At 43.5% G+C, this 25,982-nt stretch overlaps 1 protein-coding gene across 2 annotated transcripts in view; it reads left to right on the top strand.

The window, feature by feature from the left end:
* The window catches only part of LOC105829835 (3-phosphoinositide-dependent protein kinase 1), a 343,579-nt gene that overhangs the window by 214,416 nt on the left and 103,181 nt on the right, over window positions 1–25,982 (top strand). For both annotated transcript variants that reach the window (XM_036286043.1, XM_036286033.1), the window contains exon 3: window positions 12,231–12,392. The gene's annotated coding sequence lies outside the window, so the exon portion shown is untranslated. The remainder of the gene's footprint in view (window positions 1–12,230; window positions 12,393–25,982) is intronic.

Raw genomic sequence — 25,982 nt, 5'->3', positions numbered from 1 at the left:
ATATTGAAGCATTGAAGAAAATGAATCAAAGATTTCCTTGCACGTCATATCCAAAGCTTCTTATCAACAGGAGGCAGACATAACAACATACCTCGTGTCTGGACCAGCGAGCTGATTAAGTGCATCTTTCCCTGACGTAAGGAGTGACCCATCCTCGTGTTACGGACCGATGATGACAGTACCATGCAAATTAGCCGTGCACCCCAGTCGGATAACACCAATTGTATGTAAATACGATCGGATTCTGGCGGTATAGATCCGATCGGGGATCCGGATCGCGTTTCGTGCGCGGCCCGGGCGAAGCCGGATGTCGTCGGTGCCGCCGAATTCGGGGACCCCCGATATTCGGCTTATCGTTATCGTCGGCTCCGTCGTCTGTTTACAGACGGATCCCCATGACGCGTCGATGGGGAAAGCAGTATCGAGTCTCTTGCGAAATAATATACGGAGGAAAACTACCGTTTGCGAATCAAGGTCTCGTGGACTTTTTTAATAATCGGCGCCGCAATAAATCCGCATTTTACCGCGATTTTAATTTCTAATGGAATCCTCGATCGTATAAAAAGACCATCGTCAGCTACTCGATTAGAATTTGGCTCGTTACTTGTGCCATGAAATAGAATAAGAACGAGACTAAGGACAAACGATGAAAGGTGCTTGCGGAGGATTATGGGCCGACTCTGATTTCTCGGGTGAAAGAAGGAACGGTGGAGAGTTAACGCGCGACGTTGCAGTAGGACATGGACGTATATGTACGTGTCGAGGAAACCGCAATAGTTAAGAACGTCCTTGCGAGCGCGCGAGCGTAGTGCTATGCGCCCACAGCGCGACCGTATGTATGATACCCACGTACTCATAACCGGCCTTATTGCCTCGCAATAGCCTTTCAGCCTTCTACGGTCTACGGATTAGCGCGGCTGTTGGTTTTACGCCACACGGCGTGTCTCTCGGCGTTGTGTACTCGTGGGCGTGCATAATTCCGCGCGCGCGAGAACGATGCACGACCACGTTGTATCGCGAGTAGGCCGTGCAACGAGAAACGCAGGGTAAAGAGGAAGCAAGAAGGCGAACTCCACTACGTGGGGTATCCAACGTCCCCGCCGTTTGTGTACATTTACATAATTGCGGGCTTGCACAATTTTCCTGTCGATTTTTCCAGTTCATTTTTCATGGCATTTTGAGTGAGCCAGAATTACATGGCACCGTCGACCACCGGTCGACTGGATTATCTCATAATAGACGACGACGACGACGACGACGACGACAATGACGATGCCGATGCCGCGAGGAGCGCCTAAGATCATTCTGTCTCTCGTAAGTCGCGCGCGGTGTGTGGTATTGAAAGTCGCTGGAAATACGATACGCAGGAATTTAGCGCGTTTCCTTAACAGTCGCGCGAACGCTTCCGCGCGCAATGAACTCGCGTTTTCTCTTTCCTGGCTTTTGCGTTGCAGTTTTCATTATGCCGTATAGATACGATGACTATTTAAAAAAAAAAAAAAGTAAATAAGGACAACCCTGAAAATTTTAGAGCTTTGTTTTTTCCTGCAAGTTTCCATATCAGTTTGTGACTGTTAAGAGTCTGCGAATTATGAAATTTTCTTGCGAAACATACAAAACAAGATACTACACAGTGTTTTGATGGTTGGATACTGTGTTTTTAATACTTGGCGACTGTGATGAAATAAACCTTTGATTTAAATCTGAAATCTAAGTTTGAAATAATAAAGGAAGGAATCTAATCTCAATAATTTTGTTTAAAAGAATTCAAAAAATATAATTAACAAAAGACAAAACAAATAATATTTTGTGATTGAGTTTTGAAAAAATAAATTTAAAGGAGACGACTATCTTAAATAAATAACTGTTCTTTACAATAAAAAAACGTTGATGACTTGTCACAGATTTCGTCGTAATTTTCACGCTTATCTTATATCATATAAAAGATTATGTCAAGAATTCCTTAAAGTCAGGCAATTAAATCAATACATGTGTTTTTGTTATTTTCTGTTTGCCTTATCTTTTATAGCCATAAATTAAAAAAAAACAAATTACATACACAGAATAAATTCATCGGAAATTTTAAGTTATGAGAATCTGACGTGTCGCTAAGATACTTAAGATTGACGTGATCAGCGATCGATCGCGTCAGCGAGCGAGTATCTATCAAAATATTGACTTCCTGTCGCCGACGATAAAGCTCGACGTTTCCCAAAATTTAGCGAGCGTGGTTATCTACACGCACGTATGCCCACGAACTTAATCAGCTCTCTTTCCTGCCTAGTCATGCGAACCGGTTCTCACCGCAAGCGCGTTTACTTTATTAACAACGTAAATGCCCGACTGAGTGTCTTGAAAAAAAATTAATCGCGTTTATCGTAGGAACATTGACAGTACTGCAAATGATAACGGTACTGATATTCAAATATGTTTATTGACTCAAGAAAGTATCACTTATTAGTAGTTACCTCTGCTTAGTGCTTATAAATACATAAGGAAGCAGGCTGAATATTGAAAGTTTCAGTTAATATTGTATTTAGTTTCTACTGAAATAAATGTCAATAATTTACTTACAATTACAATTCCAACAGGCGATTCTCTAATATTAACGATTAAAAGTATTCTCTATATTAGATTTATTTCTATTTTAATGTTATTAAATAATAACATTTTTAATTAATATTAAATCTTAACAAACTTACAGAGTTTATAAATTGCTATCTATTATAGTGCTCTTCATTTTTGTTATTTCTTGTGAGAACTTTTGACGAACAAATTATATATTTTTCTTCGATAGAAGTACGTCTTTTCCCCAGGAAAAGAACTGGCAGTCTCGAAAGCTAACTTCCGGCAACGGTTTATGTTTAGAAAGAAGCAACGTTTAAAGTCTGTTAACGTACTCTTTTAAATTCTCGTTTTTTTTTTTGCCCGACCGATGTCCGTCGTCTCGCCTGAGAGAGTGGCCACCTACGTAGTCAAATAATCGCGAAACTAATTTACTCTCTAGCGCAATTGACGCTTCGAGCGGCCTCGGTGGTAATTGCGAAACCGCAAAAAAAGGATGAAAAAGAAAGAAATGAGAAGAAAACGGACAATGCGCTGAAATCCTGCGATAGAGGGAGAGAGAGAGAGAGAGAGAGAGAGACGCGTGAATCTCCAGGATACCAGAATATTCGCGGAACTGGTCGTGCAACTGAGAACTTCCGTTGTGTCGTTGTTGAGTAGATCGTTTGTATACCAACGAGTCGTGAACTTGATCCTGAAATAGCTCGTCGTCGTTCTAACGGTAAAGAAAGAAAGAAAGAAGTGGCGAACAATGAAGAGAACAGGGTTGACTACCTGTAGTCCGCTCTGCTTTTAACCCTGAAAGATCTTCTTGACTGAAGTTTATTAATCTGTTTTTAAGTTTTGCTTGTAAAATAAGCGAAATGGAAAAAAACTATTAAACTTTTTTACGCGTGATAATGTATAGAAATTATCATGCATATATAGCTACTTTTATTATACAATCGAAATTCATATATATCGTGCGTTATAGTATTATTTATTTCTTCGTACACTTCAAACAGACACTATCTCAACGCATTATTAATAAAAAAAGGATCAAATCAAACAAATAAGCATATATTAAAGTTTACTTGTGATAAAAATTAATATGCGCTGTTAGAATAACACTTTTTACGCTGACTCACACAAAACAATAATAACAAGTGTGTAAACATTATATCGCTTTACTTGATCTTTCAACTCACGGTCAGATGAGCGTGAATTCAAAGATCAACGAGTTTCGTCGAAAGTTGTTGATCTTCATGTGGCTTCGTCTCTCGGAGAATTTCTAACATCGCCACGTCAGATATTCTCGGTGACGTGTCAAACATAGGCGCGCGATTATCCGGCGATACAAAGTTTCCGAGATATTGCGTTATTTTGTCGTATCAACCATTTTGTCGCGCGGGCGTTATCACGTGCCTACACGCCAGAAGGTTGGTTATCGTTCACGTGATACGGACGGGGCTCGTAAAACTCTATGAGATTAGCGCCCGAGTCCCGTACGCGGCGGCGGTCCGTAAACAAGCGGCGACGTTTTTACGCGCGACGCACTTCCAACGAAGTTGCGGAAAACCGGCGGCGCCCGACCTGCATCTGCACACACGGTAGATCCTTCTCGCGCGACGCCAGAGAAGGAGGGCGCGAAATTCAGCTATCATCGGGAGGCAACGAATTGCCGTCATCGTCCGACTGGAACCGGTTCCAGTTGCCTGACGATGATTCACGGTTTCAAAACGATTGTTAGATCCGTCACCTCGTTCACCTTGTTGACGCTGACAAGACATCTTTCGGCGACAACAACGCAATTATCACGTGGAAGTTACGAGCGGCGCGGCGCAGGGCCGTATTCGTGATACGACGACCTCGGCGACGTCGCACCGGTCGCTCTCATTAGCCTCCCGGCTTGTGGAAAGGCAATGTCGAATGTGTTGTCAATCCCGTTTAATTCCGCGCCGCGCTGATCCGAGCTCGGGGGAGAGAGAAGCACTCGATACGCCACGAGATATCCCGGCATGATGCAATTAGGTGAATCATGCAACATTTGCGGAAGATTCCGCGTTTGTTGACGTATTATAAATTTCGCTGGTGCTTAACGACGCGTAACTGCGAAGATTCCATAGACGTCTAAGAATTGAAATTATTCATGACGGCAATTACGATCGCGCTATTTTTAGCATAGAAAAACATCGTGTTACGATGTTTACCTTGCCTATTTTCAGGATGACAAATCAAATACCGTCACGTTACGTATATTTTCTATTTTTACGGAGATCACTATTTTCTATTTTTACGATGATCTCGAGAAGCTGATCGATTTTAATTAACACATCGGCCGTTTGGCTTACGGTTGGTTTGCGGTCGCGCAAAGACGAGAGCCTGGTTAAAGGGTACACCCTTCCCGTCAGTGTATATCCAAAGTACGAAACCGGCGGATTTCTTGTGTCGTCGGGCTGTTGGAATCTCGAAAATATTTTTCGGTCTTAGCGCGCGAGCAACAGGTGCAGCCGCTTCTACGGTCCATTAAGGTGTTTACACGGGAGACAAGAACTTTGAACCGTCCGGTTTAATCTCTTAAGCGCTTCCCAGACCGCCGCTCGCGCGGAGAGGAAGAAGGAAAAGGAATCCGTGGTTCTCGCTCGTTTCCCCTGCTCCCGTCCTTTTCTTTCTCTCCTCCCTCTCCCTCTCGTCCTCTAATTCTCCTCCTCGTCAATCCCGAAGAATATTTATGAATTACCACGACACGCCGAGTCCGACAATGTGCCCGGGCACTTATCGGGAGATACCGATCCGTGGTTTCGACACCGCGGGAATTTACGGTCCGTTTGGCCTTTCGTGGAATTCGGAAAACACGAATCACGATGTACCACATATATTGCGTTTTCTCTGAACGGGGAACACTTCGGCCGCGGGGCCGAACTTCGAAATCCTTTTCGGCGTCCGCACCGGCCGCTCCGCGTGCCCGTTTAAATATAGGAAGATTTGAGAAACGTGAGACCTTCGTGCCTCCCTGGTGGCCACCGCCTCCTGTCGATATCTCCGTCGATCTTAATCAGATATTTAAATATTCGCAAAACCGCTAAATTTAAATTCAGTTTGCTCATTAATGCTCTACCGCGCGGCGGCTTTCAAAGAACTTCTTTTTTTTTGCAAGAAATACCAATGTTATTTATTAATGACGTAATGTGGTGTAGCATGACACATTATTGGATTATTTTCCTTCGTCGACAATGTCATATTCGTATATATCCACACATCAATTGTATATTGATATTCAACTTACGTAGCTGAAGCTAGCAGCCAAAGGCAGCAGCCACAAACAATGGTCGAGCGACCATTCAATTAAACGTTAAAAATTCCCTGGTTGAGATTTTTAACAAACTTTAAAAAATTTGCATAGAGTTTAGTCGTTATAATATATAATCGATTATTTGCGACAAGACTTGTAATTTAACAATTGTTATAAATTTTTTTAACTAATTTTTATCGTTTTCCGCGTCTCACGCCTAAACGCAAAATACGATTTTCTTCAAATTTGGCTGGAAATATTTTTCCGCAACGCACAATCGACTGATCGATCATTCGCGAGAGGACGTGCACTTTCCTAATTGTTATAAATATTTAAATAATTGATCCTTATCGTTTTTTGCGCCTCACGCCTAAACGCAAACTACGATTTCCTCCAAATTTGGCTGGAAATATCTTTTCTTAACGTACAATTGAATGATCGATCATTTGCGAGAGGACGTGCATATTCGTAATTGTTATAAACATTTAAATAATGGATCTTTATCGTTTTATGCGCCTCACGCCTAAACGCAAACTACGATTTCCTCCAAATTTGGCTGGAAATATTCTTTCGTAACGTACAATTGACTGATCGATCATTCGCGAGAGGATCTGCATTTTCTTAATTGTTATAAATATTTAAATAATTAATTTTTATCGTTGTTTGCGCCTCACGCCTAAACGCACGGTACGATTTTCTCCAAATTTGGTTGGAAATGTCTTTTCGTAACGTACAATCGACTGATCGATTATTCACGGGAGGACGTGCATTTTTCTAATTGTTATAAATATTTTTTAAATTATTTTTTATCGTTTGGAGCCGTGAAACCGCTACGTCCTCGTCGTCGGCTCTGGGTGCCGCAAAAAGCGGTAATGTACTTTACAGAAAAAATCGCTGCATTATTGTGGTAATCAACTATGTATTGCAAAAATACATTTTCATAAAAGTTTTTTATATACGGTTAATTAAGTCGTTCTAAACTTCAAAAAATATTTTCATAGAAATTTGAAGACAGCGTTCTTTGTATTTATCTCACTAACGTAATTAACAATTTAAAAAGTTACTAAACAATTAATAACGATCGCGAATGAAAATCTCATAACCAGGGAATTTTGAACGTTTGATTGAATCGTGTCCTTTGCAACCGCTATATGACGTTCGGCTCTGGTTGCTCGGCGTTTGGCTGCTGCTTTTGGCTGCTAGCTTCAGCTACATTTTCAACTTTACATATTAATGTTTATTTTTTACAAACTTTTTTTTATCTTTTTATTTCTTTTATTATTGATAGAAAGACTACAGACTTTTTTTATTAATTTTTTTTATTTTATTAGTGTTGTTAATAGCTTTTATTCTATTAGCGTTATCAATAATAGCAAGGGATTAGTGAAACATATAAATTGTTCATTTCTTGGAGGGATTGTCTTTTAGTATAATATTTAATCTTGTTGATTACGTCAAGTAGGCGATTCATCAAAGCCACTACGCTCTCGAGTATCGTAATATTATCTTACTAGATCAGATTGGCTATTTCAATGACGCAGCAGTCCAACGACGTAGAATTGTTCATTGTAAATTCCATCGGCATTATGTCTCACAATTACTCTACTTTCTGTTGTGTTTGGGAAAGGCTAGTAATCAAAAAGATGGACATATAGCGGTCAGTTATCGATCACGCGACACGTGCCAGTGTCTAGACAGATTGACACGGTAACCTATCGGTCAGCCAATAATAGCGAAACCTTAGCGGCCGGTCTTACACATTGTGGAACACGTCAAGTATGTCAACAAATCCTATTCGAGTTGCGCCGCAGTGACCCAGACGTTTCCCAATTTCCGGTATATGTATATATTTCGACGTGTTAATGTCGCCACATTAAACTTTTCCGCTTAAAATGTTGGAACGTCGGGGCCTGGATCAATAAAGCGAGCTAAGAATTAATGAGATTCAATAATATACCATTGATCCAAAGCTGACCGATATGGTTATTGTTATTTCCGTCGCTACTTTATGATTAGTAATATAAATAATTTATTAATTTGTGTTAAAACAGTTGTTTTTACTCAATCGTCTTTCTGTCGCAGTTTTATAAAAAGAAACTTTTTCGAAAGATTCTGTCATGCCGAAGTCTCTAAACGATTTCAACATATTCCCCAAACGATTGTCGAGAAACATCGTGACGCGCTACAAAACAGCTGCGGTTTCTCCAGTAAAATGTAACATCAGCGAGCCTTCGAAATGTCGTAATGCAAGAACACAGCCGTCACGTCGCGGAAACTGCGCGGGACTTTAATGGCGCTAAGGAGCCGACGTCTCGTGCATTTCTCCGCGTATTTCGCCGCTTCGAAACCGTGCGGTTTCGTTAACGGGCGACAGTCATCTGTCATGCGGATTCGGCTCGTCGTCCAATTAACCGCCGTATACGAAAGACTTCGTTTCATCTCCTCGTGCCACGGGGCTTCGCTCGTTCGTTCGTTCGTTCGTTCGTTCCTTGCTCTGGTTCCTCTCTCTTTCTCTTTCTCTCTCTCCCTGTTTCTGCGAGTACTGCAATGTTGAAACTCGGACGCCTCCGCCGCGTCGCGATTCATTCATCATCCCCTTCACGGGCGAAATCCACATAACTGGAACACCTTTCATCCATCACGCGGTCCGCTGGCGCGACCCGCGCTGCCGGAGATCCCGAACGACTTCATCCGATTCAAACCGCGTGATCATTGTGCCGCGATCTACCGGCCTCCGAGTCGGTACTCTCGTACATAATCATCGTTATTAAAAACCTCCGCGATTATCGCGGGTATCATCCGCGTGGCAGCCGCTTGTCGGCAGCCAAGACGAGCCACCTCCGTATATTCGACGCCGGCCCTCCTCTTGCCTCTCGCGCGCGCACGTCCTCGAACGGCGCTTCTCTCGACTTCCGTCGTGACAATTACTTAGGAATGAAGTCTCCCGAAAGAGCGACGGTCGGCGGGGCAAGGGGGGAGGGGAGATTAAAGAAGTCCGCGGAGAGGAATCCCTCCTCGCTCGGGCAAGCGGCTAAGTACCCGGTAATTTATCGCTCCTTGCACGCGTATCGCGCGGTGCTATTAATCCTGCGCGAGCGTGAATATTAATCCGACAAAAACAAATCTCCGAGCCGGGCGCTCTCCTAGGAAACGGCTCTCTCACGTAAGAAACTTTCTACCCTCGAGTGACGCGTGTCTTAAGGATCGTCGGAATTTCTCGGCCGTCTCCCAGGCGGCAAGAAATTCGAATGGCAATTCGCCAGTCACCTCTCTCTTTCTCTCTTTTATATTTGTACGCCGTCATTTCTCCCGTATTGACGAAAGTTCGACGGTAAATTTTCCCGCACGTAGAGAGAGAGAGAGAGAGAGAGAGAGAGAGAGAGAGAGAGAGAGAGAGAGAGAGAGAGAGAGAGAAGGAGAGAGAATCCAGCGTAATAAGCGGCGGATTTCATTTCGAGATTATATCGCGCCCGGGCGTGATTTAGCTCTCCTCCGCGCATCCTCGCGGCTAATAAACATCCAGCCGCGCGCGGTTCTCTCTTCGCGTTCCGCGAAATTTCGTTGACGAATATGAGCGGCCGAATCAATTCCGGTGCGCCGTCGCCGCTGCCGCAGCCGCCGGCGCCGAGATAAAATCCTCATCTTCCACGAACCGCCGTAAAGCCGTTTATTGCGCGCCGCTGCACCTTATTATCCGCGCGGCGGCGGAGGCGGCGGCGGCGGCGGCGTCGCGTTGCGTCGCATACACCGGCGGAATACATCTCTCGGTGCCCGCACCTCCCGTCCGCGGTACTTTTGCATCGCTCTCGCAACGAGGTCAGGGACAGTTTCGGACTGACGAATTCGAAGGGCGAGGGATAGAAAACAAATTAATCATTAAAATAAAGGATCTTTTATTTCATTGCAAATTTATTTTACAATCCTAATTTGTGCAATTGTACAGTGCACTTACAATGAATCTGTTAAAGCGTATAGGTAAAGATATAAAAAGATCACAATATTTTTTCGTAAGTGCGAAAATTTCGTTCCTGCGCGGGATGAAAAGGGGATGAAAACTTCTTTGAATAAAATTATCATTGTTATTTTCTCTTTAAGTGAGTATCGTCGAAGCTACGAAAGATAGAAAGATAAATTTTAATAAAAGTTGAATAGTACAAATATGGAATCTTTATGAAAATCATTCAACTTTTATTTAACATATCGAAAGCTTATTAAAACTGAAGCGGGAACGCTTGATCGTGTCCCGATTATTGCATTGGAATTAAATTACTTTACAATAATGTTAGAAATAGATCTAACGAAAATGTATTAATTTCGTTTGGAAGATAAATACAACTGTCGCTCCAATAAACGCCTACAACTAAATGTATTGCGTAACTCACGTGGGATTTAGACATCAATTCCACAGTGGCACGCCTCCATCCCTTTGTGTCATTCAAGCCGAGTCCTACTTTACGCGCCGTGGCGCTCGGTTTCGAAATCAAAACTCGCGAAACTTGGTAGAGGCCCCCCCCCCCCCCCACCCCGGCGGCGCGGCTGCATTCGCGAGCGCATCCGTGTTTTACACGTGTGTCCCACGTTAGTCCTAAGACGTTTATCTTCCAGACCACCGTCTACCGCGCATAAGCCCTTCCTCTCGGCGTATCCAACAAAAGCCATTGTTCCGTCGAAGCGCGCTGCGGCCCGAATAATTGCCTTATCGACGCGGCGCAACTTTCCTTGAATTATGTTACTTGTTGCACCAGGCGTTGCTGCCGCTGCAGGCTCTTCGCTCGCGGCGGCTACGACCGTGGGGCTCCGTCGCAGCTCGTTCAGCGTGAAAGTGCGCGGAATACGGGGACGCGATACGTTTCTCATATTTCAAGCCGTCTTCCGTTCGTCGACGGCCCGCGCGAGAGGCACTCGCGCCTGAAATAGTCCGCCGCAGAAAACTAGAAAATAGGATTTCACGCAACGGAAGGAGCCTCTCTGAGAGTATCTCTCGCGAGAGGATAGTTCTGAATTAGGTTGCACGGGTTGCACGTGGCGACACGGCAGGAGGAGAGAAAGATATATATATATGCAGCTCCCATCCGGGTATTAAATGGGTTTAATCCGCGTGGCGCCGTGGAACGTTCGCCAAATTCGCCTGAAAGAACATCTCGTCTCTTCTCTCTCTCGAGATTCGGCGCGGTCGTAAAAACTCGCGGCGTCTATAAATCACCCATCGGCACTGTGTATTTCCTCTCATTGATTGTGCGAGTTGGTAGTGACAATGCGGCTCCCCCCCCCCCCACTTTCGCGCTACCGAGACTTCGGTTATTTATGAGCCTAGGGTCGGCTATAAGCATCGTTCTAAATATTTTAATGCGCCCGTTCGCGGCTGGCGGAAGTCGAGAATTAAGATTTAGCCTGACCGTTCCGCATTCAGCCGCGGCCATTTGCGCGGGCCTTTTATCGCTACCGCGTGGGAGTACACGGAAGTGCATACGAGGCGTTTCACGTGCATTAAGCCTTCGCGCGTTCGTGTCCGGTGGAGCGCCGAACTTAACACCGGCGATAAACTCTCGTCACGAATACCTTTGACGTTTCTTTTTATATATATATATTTTTTTTTATTGATACCACTCTCGGCAACTCTCTCTCTCTCTCTCTTTCTCTCTCCGTCTCTTTCGCGCGCCGAGGGAATACGGCCACTTTCGCGTTTTAAACGCATATGTCACGGACGAAGGTCCCGCGCTCTGGTGTCACCGGAAATTCCCCTCGGGACGACGGAGTGCAGAAAGCTAGAAATTAGAATTCGCACAGTGATATCCTGCACGAGGGATGCAGGAACGCGATAGGTCTCTCATATTTCAATCCCCGACGCCGCTCCTTCCACTCCCGTTCGCGTGCGGCGCTGCCGACGACCCCACGGGAAACCAGTTACTAGAAAATAGGATTCGAATCGGGGGCGGCGTAATAGCCGGGCTCCTCCAGCTTAGCGACATGTGGCGAATCTTTTCAATTTCCGAACGCATTGTGTGTACGTAGAAAGCCATTTTCTGGAATTTCCAGCGAGATTATTGGACCGTCCAATAGAACCGCGGGGCTCTGGCCGCGTCCCACTGACGTTAATCTGATAAACTGTCGCCGCGATTGTAGGTACGCGCTGCGATTTTGCAAGATTTATTACATCGTGGCTCATTTCGCGCGCGACATTAATGCCGCCTGCGACTTTGACTTTAAGCTTAGCGAAATGAGTGACTAAGGAAACTCACATAACGCGAACTCATCAATAATATTTTTTTCTTCCATTATATAATGTGCTTGTACAATTAAAAATAACTAACCGTTAGAAGGCAATTAAAGAAGGCGCGTAAATGCAATTTATATAACACACATCTAAATTTTAAATCATAAATTATTGTTCCAGGCAGGCGACGAAAGGCAGAGATATGTCTTGTGGAGCGTACGTTGGCAAGTTCGGGGGTTAAGAGAGGCTGACTTTTAATCGCGCACTCACACAGACAGACTGAAGAGTGTGGGAGGAAAATTCCGTTCGCCGAGCTATTTCTGGGAATCCGTCGTCTTGTCGGTACGTATACTTCCAGGTTGAGTAACACTGCGTGCGTTAGGGCAAACGTGAGTACGGGAGGGGGGAGAGGGGGCGAAAGGAGGCGCGATAGGGCGGGCATGGAGAAGAATAAGAGAGAAAGCCGCGCGAGAGTAACGACTCCACGAGCGTAACTTATCTGCGACACACAGGCGGCACGCGTGCGTTTACTCGCGTAAATCGTTCAGTTTACCTTTTCCTCGGTCGCGTTCCGTCTTCTTCCTCGCTGCGATGTACTAACGCCCAACGAAAAGGGAACGGCGCGCAAGCAGCGTGACACGAGAGCGCCGCAACGCGCGTGAAATGGCGGTAGACGGTAAAGACAATCATCACCCCCTCGGTTTTGCTTCACAATTGGATCAATTATTTTGCAGAAAGAACGTTAGTCTAAGTTCTCTACTCTTTTTTTTTTTCCAGGGAAATGAAAAACAGAACATTACTTAAAAACACGACATTTCATTTTTAAAACAGCATTTTAGCCAAAAAGAGCATTTTTTTAAATAAATAAACGTGTCCGTACAAAAATCCAACTGCAAAAGACCTAAAGAGAACGTGATTCAATCAACGATTATTTATACTTCATAATTTATTCATTATTCTCGTTGTGATTTATCTCGAAAATATTTTGCCCATCTGCGTTTGAAATATGCTTTACGAATGAATGATGAAAGGAAAAAGTAACGCAACAAACGATAATTCAATTTCTTTCGTTTGATCTTGTAAATATTTTTCCCCAGGAATAAAACGCGAAGATAAAAATCAAGGCAAAATATTTAATAAATTGCGCCGGACAAGTGTAATTTTTTTTTTTCTATTACGTTCGCTTTACTAACGGTATAATGCCATTCCGTTTGGTTGTGATTAACGTTTTAATTGCGCGACGATCGGCACGTAGTTAATGCGCAAAACGGAATACGATAAAATCACGATACATAATTTCGTTATGTATGTATCCATCTTGTTTACGTTGAATGTTATTCGTTGAATATACCGGTGCGGAACTGCCGCATGTTCTATCGGCGAAAAGTGACGGGTATTTCCTCGTGGAGGAAATAGCGAGGATGTCCGCGGCGAAATTTTATGACGACGATTCAATTATGCAAACAGACCAATATTTGTCGCACCACATCGATTTGCCGTTTTACGCGTTATCGAAATCAAACAATGGAATTCCGCAGCCGGGGCAGCTTTCTTCGCAAACATTTATTCCGTCCCATTAGCATACTCGCATTATTTAATAATTTGTCCGCGCGAAGGGGGGGGGAGGGGTGGAATTCTAAACAATAACGCCGCCGGGCACGACTCCCGCCAAATCAAATTCGCCAAGTAGTGGATATCGATCACGAAACTTGTATTCTTGGCGCATTTGAAATTCTAATTTGCGAATGAAACTGCGATAATCAGATTATCCTGATTTTCGTGATGAGTATTTTTACTTTTACTCTGTTGCCTAGTACACGACAAGATTGAAATGTAAGTGCCCGAGGGCAGGAGGAGGGGGGAGCAATTCATATCAATCCTCTACTACTGTATGCTGCTACATTATTATGTAAAATTATTGCGTAATAACCAAGAATTTTGGAAGAAGAAAAAAACACAAGAAAATAGATAACCTACAAAATTGTATTATTATTAGATACGTTTTTCTCTTCTATGAAGAAAGACGAAGGAAGAGAGAGAAGTGTGCGCGAAAACGGGGTGCGGGGATGAGGGCAATCCTGAAATCCTGTACCTCTTGAGCAAACCCGATAACGTCGATTCCCCTAAGTGTAAAATTAAAATCACTCGGCGCTGCAATATTGGTTCTTGCCGATAGATCCCCGGGAAAAACTCATAATTTTCACGGAAACGAGGAATGAAATAGAGAACGTAGGAGAATTACTGGGATAAGCGTCACTCGATCCCACCAAAAAAAGATAAACGAATATATGAGAAGTACGGATTGTTCCACATTCCAAGTAATTTATTTCCATCAATATTATCGGCCCCTCCTCGCGTATTATTGTAGTAATGTTATCGCGTGATAACGTTGCCACACGCGCGCCACGTCTCCGGTTCTTTATCTGGTCTTCGCGAGATTAATACCAAAACATCGGTCTCTTATCGAATACGCGTAGAATAGCTGGAGTCGCAATCGTATCGATTAAAGCGCATAAATTTGCCCCTATTATCGTCGCGCCATTCAATAAACAAACACCGTGTTTAGCACTAAATACGGCTGTGTAAGCATCCATATCACGTTGATATCTCTTTAAAGATGTTTACCACACCCGGTCAGATTATGTAGACACACACTCCGTCACGAATGTCGCGTACGAGTCGAGTTTACGGGATCCTTAGAATTTCATAATGCACTTCACTCGATATCTCTCAAGAACGTCCGATTTCGTCGGCGGCGGTTAATAGACGATGAGGAGTCCATTCTCGATATTAACCCCGGGCACACTTGGCGCGAGAGATAATGGGAATGGCTTCGCGCCGGCTACTAACTCGAGATGAAATAATTCCACCTCCATCAGGGAGTTAATCTCGGGGGGCTTAATCAGCGAGGAAGACCAAGAAAGCTGCGCTGACATTTGAGCCGGTAAACTTATTCTACGGACGTGCCAACTTCAAAAAGGAGTAAGGGCAACTCCGTGTAATTACCGGGACCCAAGACCGGTACTCTTCCGAGTTCGTCCCTTGGGTCGTGCCGCTAGCGAGGAAACCTCATTTGTAAGGGATGATCGTATAAACCTTTGTTTTTCCTGTCCGCGACAACGATTTCCGAGTTAGCCGTTAGCAAGTGACGAATCTAAATGACCAACTTGTCAATAAGCGAGTCGTCTAAATTCTGCACTTTGTAAAAAAGAGGATTTCGGAAAAGATACTGTTATCTATTTTAATTCTTTTTATACATTTTCTATATATATATAAACGTTAAAGAAAAAATACTTAATGAAAATTTTATATTATTTAAATATTAAAACATAAACGATGGCCATCTTTTACAACTTTTAGGGAAAAAATGGCCAGAACGTTATAGGACAGTTGGCAATACATATTTTATATACTTAATATTTATAAAATAATGAAGAACTTATAATTTACATATTTAGTATTGCCACATATGTTATCACATTTTTAATTTTATTTTTAAACATTTTTAATAATAAATGTTCATGTAAGTTTAGCATTTACTTAATTAGTCAGCACTCAAAAAAATATCTGTGATATATCAAATTTAAAATATTAGGTACGCATTTCTTGTCTTAATTCTTGTCTTTTTTATAAAATATATACTTTTTTATAAATCCTGAAAAGTCATGGGCCATTTTACCTTAACTGTGAAAGAAAGATAGTCATAGTATTTTATTTAAATAAATAGAAAAAGAAATAAAAGATATAAATTCGTTATGTGTGTTAACTGTAACAGCTCAACTGTAATTTATTTGACGTTGTGGCAATTTTTAATGAACATTTAAAAAACTTTGCAAGCAGTTAAAAGTAAAAACGTGATATAATATTTACAATATTGTTATTTCGGATAGTATACGTACATAAATTACAATAAATATCGATTATCTTTTGAAAATAATTACAAGAACACATTATTTAGCAATTATTGGAGAAATGATAGTCATTAGTCATCTTCTTTGTATGTCCATTATACCCTAATATACCCTATTAAATTTAATTGGTTTATAACTATACATTTCTTAGTTAAAAATAGTTATAGGCAGTAAGTTAATGACGTTGTTAAAAGATCGTATTCACATCTATCAATTTTTACATCCGATATTTACTGAATCCACAGACAAGATAGATGCATAAAAAAAAAAAAGAGAAATACAGAATATAAGAACGAGGAGACGTGTATCATTTCAAAGCTTGGCGAAAAAATCTTTATCCGCTCGGCTTTACACGTTGCATTAACGCCGCGAGAAAAATAGAGGCGCAAACGCCGCAACGCGAGGAGAAGACTCTCTTGGCGAGGAGAGACGTCGATCATCCCGATTACCCAGGCGCCGTCTGCATCGAGCAATGTTTATTTCGTCGTAAACGCTGGGCGGATTACATCGGCACGGTAATGATCGTGTTTTATTCGAGACGCTATTGCATCGCGCCTGCCGCGCGCGACCGGGGAGCATAAATCTCCTCCCCTCGCGCGCAATTTCTTCGTGTCCGCGAAAATTTTCCTAGTCATCGAGAGTGCTTCTAATAGACGAGCGGCATGTAGCAGTCTGGAAAATACTTTATATGGAAGGATTTTCTTGATTGAAAGTGTCGGCGGACGCGGCGACGGATATGCATTACGTCTCGTTTATATGCGTTACGTAACAGGTTGCTAATTTACGCGTTTATCTCAGCGCGAAAGGCTTGGGCGTGACCGCCAAGTGTGTTTTACTAATGAATAGCAGGCTCACCCTTTTAATCATTTCTCTTTTTAAGCTAAATTGCAGCGGTCAGACGCATAGATGTAATCGAAAGCAAAAATCGTGTCGCGTCCTCCGGGCTCGAGTAAAAAGGGAAAGAGAGAAAGATGCGTGTGGGATTGCGCAATTGGGTTGGTCGGTGGTTTCGTACAAGTAACGTTACGTTAGAACGAATTCGTCGCTATTTCAGGAAGAACTGGCTAGCGCAACTCGTCGAGTTAAAAAAAAAAAGCCTTGACACGCGATGCGTGTCATTCAGACAGCGGCCACGTACTCGTTTCCATTGAGAGAGAGCTGTGTTGCGCAGATAGTTGACCTTATTTCGCCTGCTGTGCGTGCATTATCTTCAGGAAGTAAACTATACGCCAATGCCTGACATATGGGCATCATAAGCGGACTATTTTCCATTGTACGATTAAAAATGCACTCGGGGCAAAGTATAATTGAATTTTTATCACGCGCGTACAATGCGATAATGAAAATTATATATTTTACCGGAATCGAAAATATTCTGCTATACTTTTGTTAATTATGACTTGATACACTGAAACAAATGTCTAATAATAATAACCAAGATGATAAAAATTAAAACTTTGATGAAAAATCAAGCGTTCGAATAATATAACCACAACTCTAGTAATTATTACCAAACATCAGTTATTATAATCACAGTATTTCCTGTGCTATTATGCTTAATAATATATATATATATATATTAAATATTGCGGCAAACAAAATACATTTATTAGCTATTACTAGACCTTCCACAGTGTACAAGTTACTGCGCCATTTTATTTAATCAATACTGTCTTAATCGATTTTCTCGTTTTTTTTTCTTTGCGACTTGACTAAATCGAATTTAAATATATTCAATGCCGCTTCAATGCTTCGCGAAGTCTATCGGTGCTTCTCCGTCTCGCACGCGCATAGATCTCACGATGCGCGGTAGAAGCACAATGGAAACACGTCCATCGAACCGGACCGTCAAGCGTCCGAATCGCAGTAGAAAACAAAAAATGGGAACGCAGATCGTTCGCGGACTCGTGTACCGCCACGTGGCCCTAGGCCATTGGGACACGACGGTGCGCCATATGATGAAATCATTTCCTCGTTTCGACGTTCCGTTGCACGTGTTGCGGTTCACCGAGTCGAAGCGTCAGCACCATCGGCGCCGGGGAACCTCGGGCTTCGCGTCCGCCCGAATCGCGCGCGACGAAAACGCACGGTTCGCGATACGGAGAGAGACGTTCGCAGAAAGAGAGAGAGAGAGAGAGAGAGAGTGAGACAGGGCGGGGAACAGCAGCAGGGGGACAGGATGCACGCGACGTGTGTGCAATGGTAAAAGCGAGCCCGTGTGTGCTTCCATCCGGCTTTTCATTCATCGCTATAAATACGAGTGAACGCGTAAATCGCGTTCTGAATGACGCGCGTCCGTCTTCCCTCCTGCTCGTATCTCTTTTTCATACACGGTTGACCGACGGAGTTACACGTGCGCTCGAGAACGCGAATTATTTCGATACATACGCGCGCGGGCATGGCATGACGGGCGGAATTACGGAGGTCCGCTGCAAATCCGGTGGAATTTCGAAGGCACAGATTACAGGACCGCGCTAAACGCGTGTCGCAGACGCGTCGGTGAAATCAAGAAATCATGACCAGCGTTCGCTCAAAAGAGCAAATAGAAAAGATATATATATATTTTTTTTTCTCGAGCGAACGGTTTCTCTTAAAAAGGTAAATAAATGATGTAAATTGCAGCTCATATTGAAAGTCACAGTGCCAATGCTTGAAACTTTTTGACGACAAAGTAATTGGTTTAAAAACGTATCGTACAACGTGTCGGCAGGGGAAAAATAAGTCGCGGCTAAGAGCCTCTTCCGCAGATTACAGCTATTGTGCATCGAATGGAAAAAGTTTCTTGTACTCGTGGCGAAATCGCGCGGTGTCACGCATGTTTACCTCGCGCAGGTAAACACGGCGGCGTAAAAAGAAAGCCATTGACGTGCCTCGCGGAAAGTGGTGGTAGGCCGGCGGCATGCTGAAACTGTTACGTGACACACTTATGTAATTACGATTAGGTTATATCGCTATTGTTGTTACGCCATGAATGATGTATGCGCCGTACCGCGGCTTGCGTCCTCGCCTCGGTGTCCGTGAGGAGCGAAATAATATTCTATAGCGCAGCTACAAAGATGAAGAAAGACCGTGGACAAATGCGTCGCGTCGGTGTTGCATATCAAGGGGGGACAAGAGACGAAGGTGTACACAAAGCGCGAATTTAATATCACAGAGACGCTCTATTAAATCACACTTATTATTGATGCGTAAATATTTACATGGCTCTCGGTTTATCTTCATTAATCATACAATTCCCCGTGTCGCCATTAATAGATAATTACTTGAAGATAAACCGCGGAATGATACACGTCAATTCGAAAAAAACATCTGAGGCATACGCAAGGTAAATATTTTTGTCGCCGCGAAACGCGTTTCAGGGAAAGGTAATTCCCCTCCCGTGCGCGCCGGGGTAATCCCCCCGGCGGATATCTAACGATCGTGTCCGCATCCGCAATGCGTGCGATATCGCGGCGGCGTCTATAAATAGCCGGACTCCGCGGAATTTCCTGCGCGTCATCGCCGTTATTTACAACGGCGTCGGTAATGAGATGCGAGAGCGGCTTTCTTCTTCCGAGAACGGCGCGCGATGCAACGCGATGCATCGGCGCCGATCGGGAATGGCGCGTAGGAGGAGAGGAGGGAAAGAGATAGGAGAGAAACGCGCGACGTACTATTATTATCCGAAATGCAACACGGTCGCTCTATTACCGCGCATCCGCGTAATCTGCGTCGCGCAACGCGATAATCACTTTCGGGATAATTTATGCCCCTCCCCCGCCCGCGCGGAGACGGGAGACTTTTCTTTTTTTTTTCTTCCTCCCTCCCTCCCTCTCTCTCTCTCTCTCTCCTCACCCGTTTCGCGAGCTCGCGAGAACAACAGCCGACGCGCGCACGAATTACGTCTCTCGCGCGGATCATAATGAAAACGTAATACAAACATACGGCTAAGTACGCGCGAAATAACTGTGTTAAACACGTGTTTTTTCTCCGAGAGTAGCGGCGACTCGGCACGCGTAACTCACACGTTAATCCTTAATATCGCGCCGCTACGCACGGCCGTGAAACATTACGAACGCCCCCCGGTATAAGTGCGGCTGTTTTTCTCCTCCTTCCGCGTCGGGTAAAAAATATGTCGCGTAATCATATTAAACAATGTTAGAGACGGGAGTTTGCTCCGCGTCTCTAATGCAAACTAATATTTCGCGTACATGCTCGCTGCGATACAATCATCTTAAGGATGAATTATACGAAAAGCCCTTAAAAATTGAGATTGCAAATGTGTTAACATTTGTACCTTAAATAAAGTAACTACGCGTAAAAAGTTGAATAATATTATAATTTTATTTAATATATAACACATAAGTATAAATCATTTTTTACTTCGTTAAAAGTTATTTGAAAGAATGGTTGCAAAAATATACGAATTCTTTATATAAGTACTTCAAATGTTGAAGATTATTTATGCAAAGTTTTATTGCGATTCTGAGATTAGTTGTCTCGTAAATAGATAAACAGTGTCTATTTGCAGAACTAATCTATGCAGTTACAATGAAACTGTACATAAATTATCGTGAATACTTGGAGTATTTATGTAAAGAAATTCTGATTTTCATTTTCTAACATTTTCTTTACATTGTTATCAGAGCACGATTCTCTACTTGTGAAATAATTTGTTATTCGGGTAGAAAATTGTATGCAAACCTTTATCACTTTCAAATGCAATATAGAACAAGTTGTAATTTTTTTTTTCATTATTTCGTAAATAAGTATAATACATCTAGCTGAAAATTATCCTTACAGATTCTTAATTTTGATTTGCGACATTTCGTTTGGAGATTTCTATCACGCTCATTATATTTGTTTATATCCAAGACATATTCACTAAAGACCCAATAGAAATTTGCAAGTTCTGTTCAATAGGATGCAGCCTGCGTTATAACATACATTCCCGAGATCTTTGCACATGTCGATTGATATCGACAGATAAGTACGCTCATATAATTACGACGTTTACATACGCGGGCTCGTCGATCTCTTCTCTCTTGCTCTCTCTCTCTCATGGAAGATTACGCAACCTTGCGCAACCTAGATCTACGTATGGTGATGCGCAAAGTTACGTAATTCTGTCGTTCTGGGCAACAAAGAGGAGAGACGTTCCCGAGTACGACTCGATAACGACGACAGCAGTTGGAGCACAATCAACGGGCCGGTCCGATTGTGGCGATTGCCAATATTGAGAATCGATAGCGGGCGATAATTGTGCCAGCTGTAACGGCGGCGTTTACACACCGCCATACACTGGTCGTGCGGCCGAGTTACACGACATTGCGTAATCCCGCCACGGGTACCGTTGAATGAAATCTTAAGCGAGGATGCTCCCGTTCACCGGATAGCGTGTATCGCACGATCGGGAACGGCAAGAATACGCCGTGGATAGAAAATCCATATGGTTCCCCGGTGTCTGCTACGATTTTATGTGAATAACGGCTCGCGGTTTACACGATTACCGCCGGGATGTATGTATATGTGTGTGTGCTTGTGTTTATTACGCAACGTTTCGTTGGGTGAGAGCGGATATAGTGTGAGAATAATCCCGCGCAGATTATTCGAAATACCGTGGTACAAGTAATTCGAAGAACGGGAAGAAGAACGTACGGTCGCGCGCGGCAATATTCTTTTATTGTATTATAGGGCGCGAAATGAGATTCCACGTGTGTGTGTGTGTGCGTGTGTGTGCGCGCGAAGTTCGCGCGAAATGACCTCACGTTTTTTCGTCGTGTGGCGTCAGTTTGTTTATGCGCGGCTATTGATTCTGCCACGCGTTGCGTCCGTCGTTGCGTCAATCAGTGAACGAACGAACGTTGCACAATATCGCGTAAATACTGATTATCTTCCGGGATTCACCCTCGCCCTTAAGCGAGAAACTTTCCGCTCGCGCTCGTTTTCGCATTTTCATCCGAGATAACGTCGACATCGAGAAACTAACGCCCCCAACCGATCGTTTCGACGATACGCAATGTAGCAATAACGTAGCAGAGGCATTTGCACAACGCGTGCAACAATAATGTGCGCCGTCGTGAATTGAATTCTGCCCTTCTACTCTCTTTGTCTTTCGCGCCGTCTTACGCGATTAAGCGACGACGGCGGTCTCTTTGTTCCGCGTGCACCGCACGTGTATCTCTTCTTCTCCAACGATTCGATTTATGAAAGGACGTGAATGCGGCCACGGACAATCGAGCGCCACTCCTCGCAATATTGTTCATGCCGCTACCATGATACCGATAACAATTACGGAAAATAGACAAAATAACATCTGGGAAATGCGCTACTTTTTATATTAATAAGAGGTTGGTTTCCATTGTTTGTCTTTAATACGGATTTATAAATCATACACAATGCTTAAATAATCATCATGTTACATACATTTTAAGAAAATACATTTTTCACTTTGCCCTTCAAAACTTCTCGCAATGACTCAACGGTATTTAAATCAAGCAGTTACGTTGGAAGAAAAAAACCGGGAAAAACCTTGAAGAATTGACGGCAATTTTGAAAAATGGCGTGAGAAATAAATTTCTTCCTCTAACATCGCTTACATAATCAACTGAAAGATGTTCCGCTAAAAGAATAGTACAACATTCCGTTGGCGTCTAACGCAAGCATCATGTGATCTTATTCCAAACAAGGAAAAGAACATCTGTATTAAGAAGTAAACAAACGGTAGATTAATTTCTCATTGATAAAACAAAAAGTAGCGTACTTAATAAATGTTGACGTTATTTCGTCCATCACCTGTATGTAATAACAGGCCGACTACTTGCGCGCTCGTCCCTGTTTCTTGGAATACCGGAGCTGTTCGCGGGATTCCTCGTGCGTTTAAAATTCAACGGAATCCATCCGCGGCACAATCGCATCCTTTAACCGTGACCGGTGCCGGTTCGTAACGTTGCAGCGTTGCAACGTTGATAGTTACACAATAGCCACATTGGCACATCCCCGCGCACACGTTCTCGCCCTTTAGCGAAAACTATTTGCGGTGTTAGCCGCCGCGGGATCCTAAAGCTACGTGATACGCAGAGGTACGTCGACATTCCACGATTTCTTCTTCTTCGCAATCGTCGACGTTGACCGCGAACGCCGGCTCTTAACTCTTTTACGTCGGCGCGGAACGCAATAGCTTATGGTAATTTTACGTACGAGGCATTCCACGTCGCGTACTTGACTCACTTACTTCACTCACGACGAATTCTGCGTCCAATTTACGGTGGATTTCTTCTTAAGGGAGTATTTGGATTTGTTGAAATTTAATTGGTCTTTAAATAAAACGGAAAGCAAGCCACTCATGAATTGAGCGTGGATTTTAAGTGGGTAATGAAATCTTGTTTTCTTCATTTCTAATTTCACGATATTGAAGATTTTCCATAGACTCGTCGACAATACTCGTCGAAGAAAGGTATCTACAAAGTATTGAGATAGTTTTGAATACCCACTGTAAATTTTATTTTTCGACGACCAAAATACAAATAACTGCAAAGTCTTCCGTCAAACTGCAAACGACAAGAGGTTATTAATTAATTAATGCATATGCAAAAATAGCTTTTGAAACTTAAGACAAGAATATCCACTACTGTTCGACTTTCTAAAATCGCGAGGACATTAGCTTTAACTTAGAAAATGACATTCATATTGACGGCACATTAACGGAAACATTTACGCGATATGTTGCACGTTGCCCACGTGCCGCTTTCCGACCTTTGAAAAGTTATTCTAAGTGATGTTTCTCCGTCAACACCCCGCTGGCTAAAATAACAGAGAGCGCGACCGCGACACCCACAAAGCGTCCCGGGATGTCGCGACGACCAGTTACGCGATCAATCACCCAGGTATACGTCGCTCACGATCATCTCCTTCTTCACCCTTTCTCTTCTGTGTCGGCTGAAGCCGAGGCCGATCCTCTCTTCTCTCGTCGATTCTCTAAATTCTAACGAATCGTTGAAAAGGTCACCGCTTACGTCGTCGCCATCGCCGTATACGTCCCGCTGTTCCAGAAACCATTACGCTGGCCTGATACAATTTTCCACGGTTTATTATTAGTATCGGCCAATATTAAGCGAAAACAATGAGGAGCACTTATTTCACGAAATAATCTTTAAGGGAAATTACAGCGCGACAAATGTTGCGCTCTACATTACTGTCGATCCTTAAACGTACGGATTGATCTTTGATGAAAGAGAAACGAAGCAGAACCCAATTCGTTTTTGAATTTTAAAGCCCGCGGTTACGAAACATCCTGCATACCTACGATGCCTATTGTAACACTCAATTATTCCGCGTTACGTTTTTTTTTTTCTACAAATATATACTCTGAAATGTTAGAGACCAGCCTAAAGCTTGATTAATGGTCGCCATCAATAGGTTCACGACCGGGGTAAAATCGTCGATATTTTAAAGGATTAGCCGACATCTGTCATCGTCGAACCTCCGTAAAATTGCCGCGGCCAAGAAAACCGCGCGTGCGCGCGCGCGGGGGGTTCCCCGGTAAAAGCACCTCACCTGCATTTCAATACGCGCGCTCCCATTGGCCTAACGGCGCCGTAGAATGAGGAGCGCACCTGTATACGCGAGCGGCTATTTACGCGCGGCGAGTACGTGCGCGCTCGCTCGCGAATCGGCACGCGGGTAAAAACATGGAAGTAGGCCAGATAGTCGGCAAGCCGGGGGCCTCCGTCTAGATATTGCGACGCAATAATTCACCATAAACTTTCGACACAGGGACAATTTGCGTCGAACGGCCGGCCGACGTCTGTCTCTGTTCGTCGCTTCGTTACACGCATCTTCGCGTCTTCCTTTCCTTCCTCCTCCTTTTTTCCCCCTTCCCGTGGCGCGCGACTATCTTGCATGCGTGCGTGTCTGCGTTGTGCACTCTACGTAACGATGCAATACGAACGACGACGGCTCGATGCCATCTTAGAGCGCGCGAACAAACGCACGCTTGAACGGAACTTTCGTCCGGGAGAGAGAGAGAGAGAGAGAGAGAGAGAGAGAGAGAGAGAGAGAGAGAGAGAGAGAGAGAGAGAGAGAGAGAGAGAAGACATTCCTTTCGACGCTCAAAGGGGGAAAAGAGTCGACTCAACTATGTCGACGTCTCTCGCGTTGACGACAGCAACGTTGGACTTTATGCCGGGACTACCCTGTTGCACCAACGGGGAATTTCAGTTGCCGCAACGGCGAAGTTATGTTAATGTGACGCACACATGCATCGCAGCATTGAGAAGTATGCATGAACATTAACATCGCTGTTGCGGCAATTTCGACTGCTGTTACGGGAATAGCGAAAATCTCTAACACTGAACTTAGACGGCGCTGTCGTAACTCGCCGTTGCGATAGGACGGAGTTAAATTTGCCGATCGCTAATATTACGCGGTGAATAATTGTCATTGACGCAACACATCGCTTTCCTGCGTGGACGACAATGCATTAATGCATACAGATAGTGTAACAGCAATATTATTCACTTGATCGAATCGAAATGATTAAATTAATATACAAGTTGATTCAAATTATTTGTCTTTTTGAATACCGCTGGGAAAAATAATTAAAAAACGATAAAGTTACGTAAGCGATAATAAATGTAGATTGTATTTTTTATTCAGGCACGCGCATACACAGACGATTTCCTCAGACTTTAGTTGCAACCTCTTCCGTGACTTCATTTTAAATTTAATTTAAGAAATTCTTTAAAGCCCATGGTAGAAAGTGTCGTTAGAAACTCTCTAGTACATTTTCATTAGAGAATTTAATATGTAACAGTACTTAAAAATATAATAATCGCAGCTTTCTCTTCCGAGCCCATATCGGAGAATCGATCGCGGCACACGCTCGAAGGAAAATCGCGCGGGGGATGATCCGGAAAAAAAAATTGCGCCACCGTCGTCCCACACTCGCTTCAACCCCTCGCTCTGCTCCCCATGCGCGTCCACCTATGTAACACGTGGCGCAGTAGTGAGCACCTAGTTTACGTAACACCGTAGGTACATC

The sequence above is a fragment of the Monomorium pharaonis genome, chromosome 1, assembly GCF_013373865.1.
Source record: "Monomorium pharaonis isolate MP-MQ-018 chromosome 1, ASM1337386v2, whole genome shotgun sequence".
Lineage (NCBI taxonomy): Eukaryota > Metazoa > Arthropoda > Insecta > Hymenoptera > Formicidae > Monomorium > Monomorium pharaonis.
This window is presented reverse-complemented; position numbering and strand designations above follow the sequence as displayed.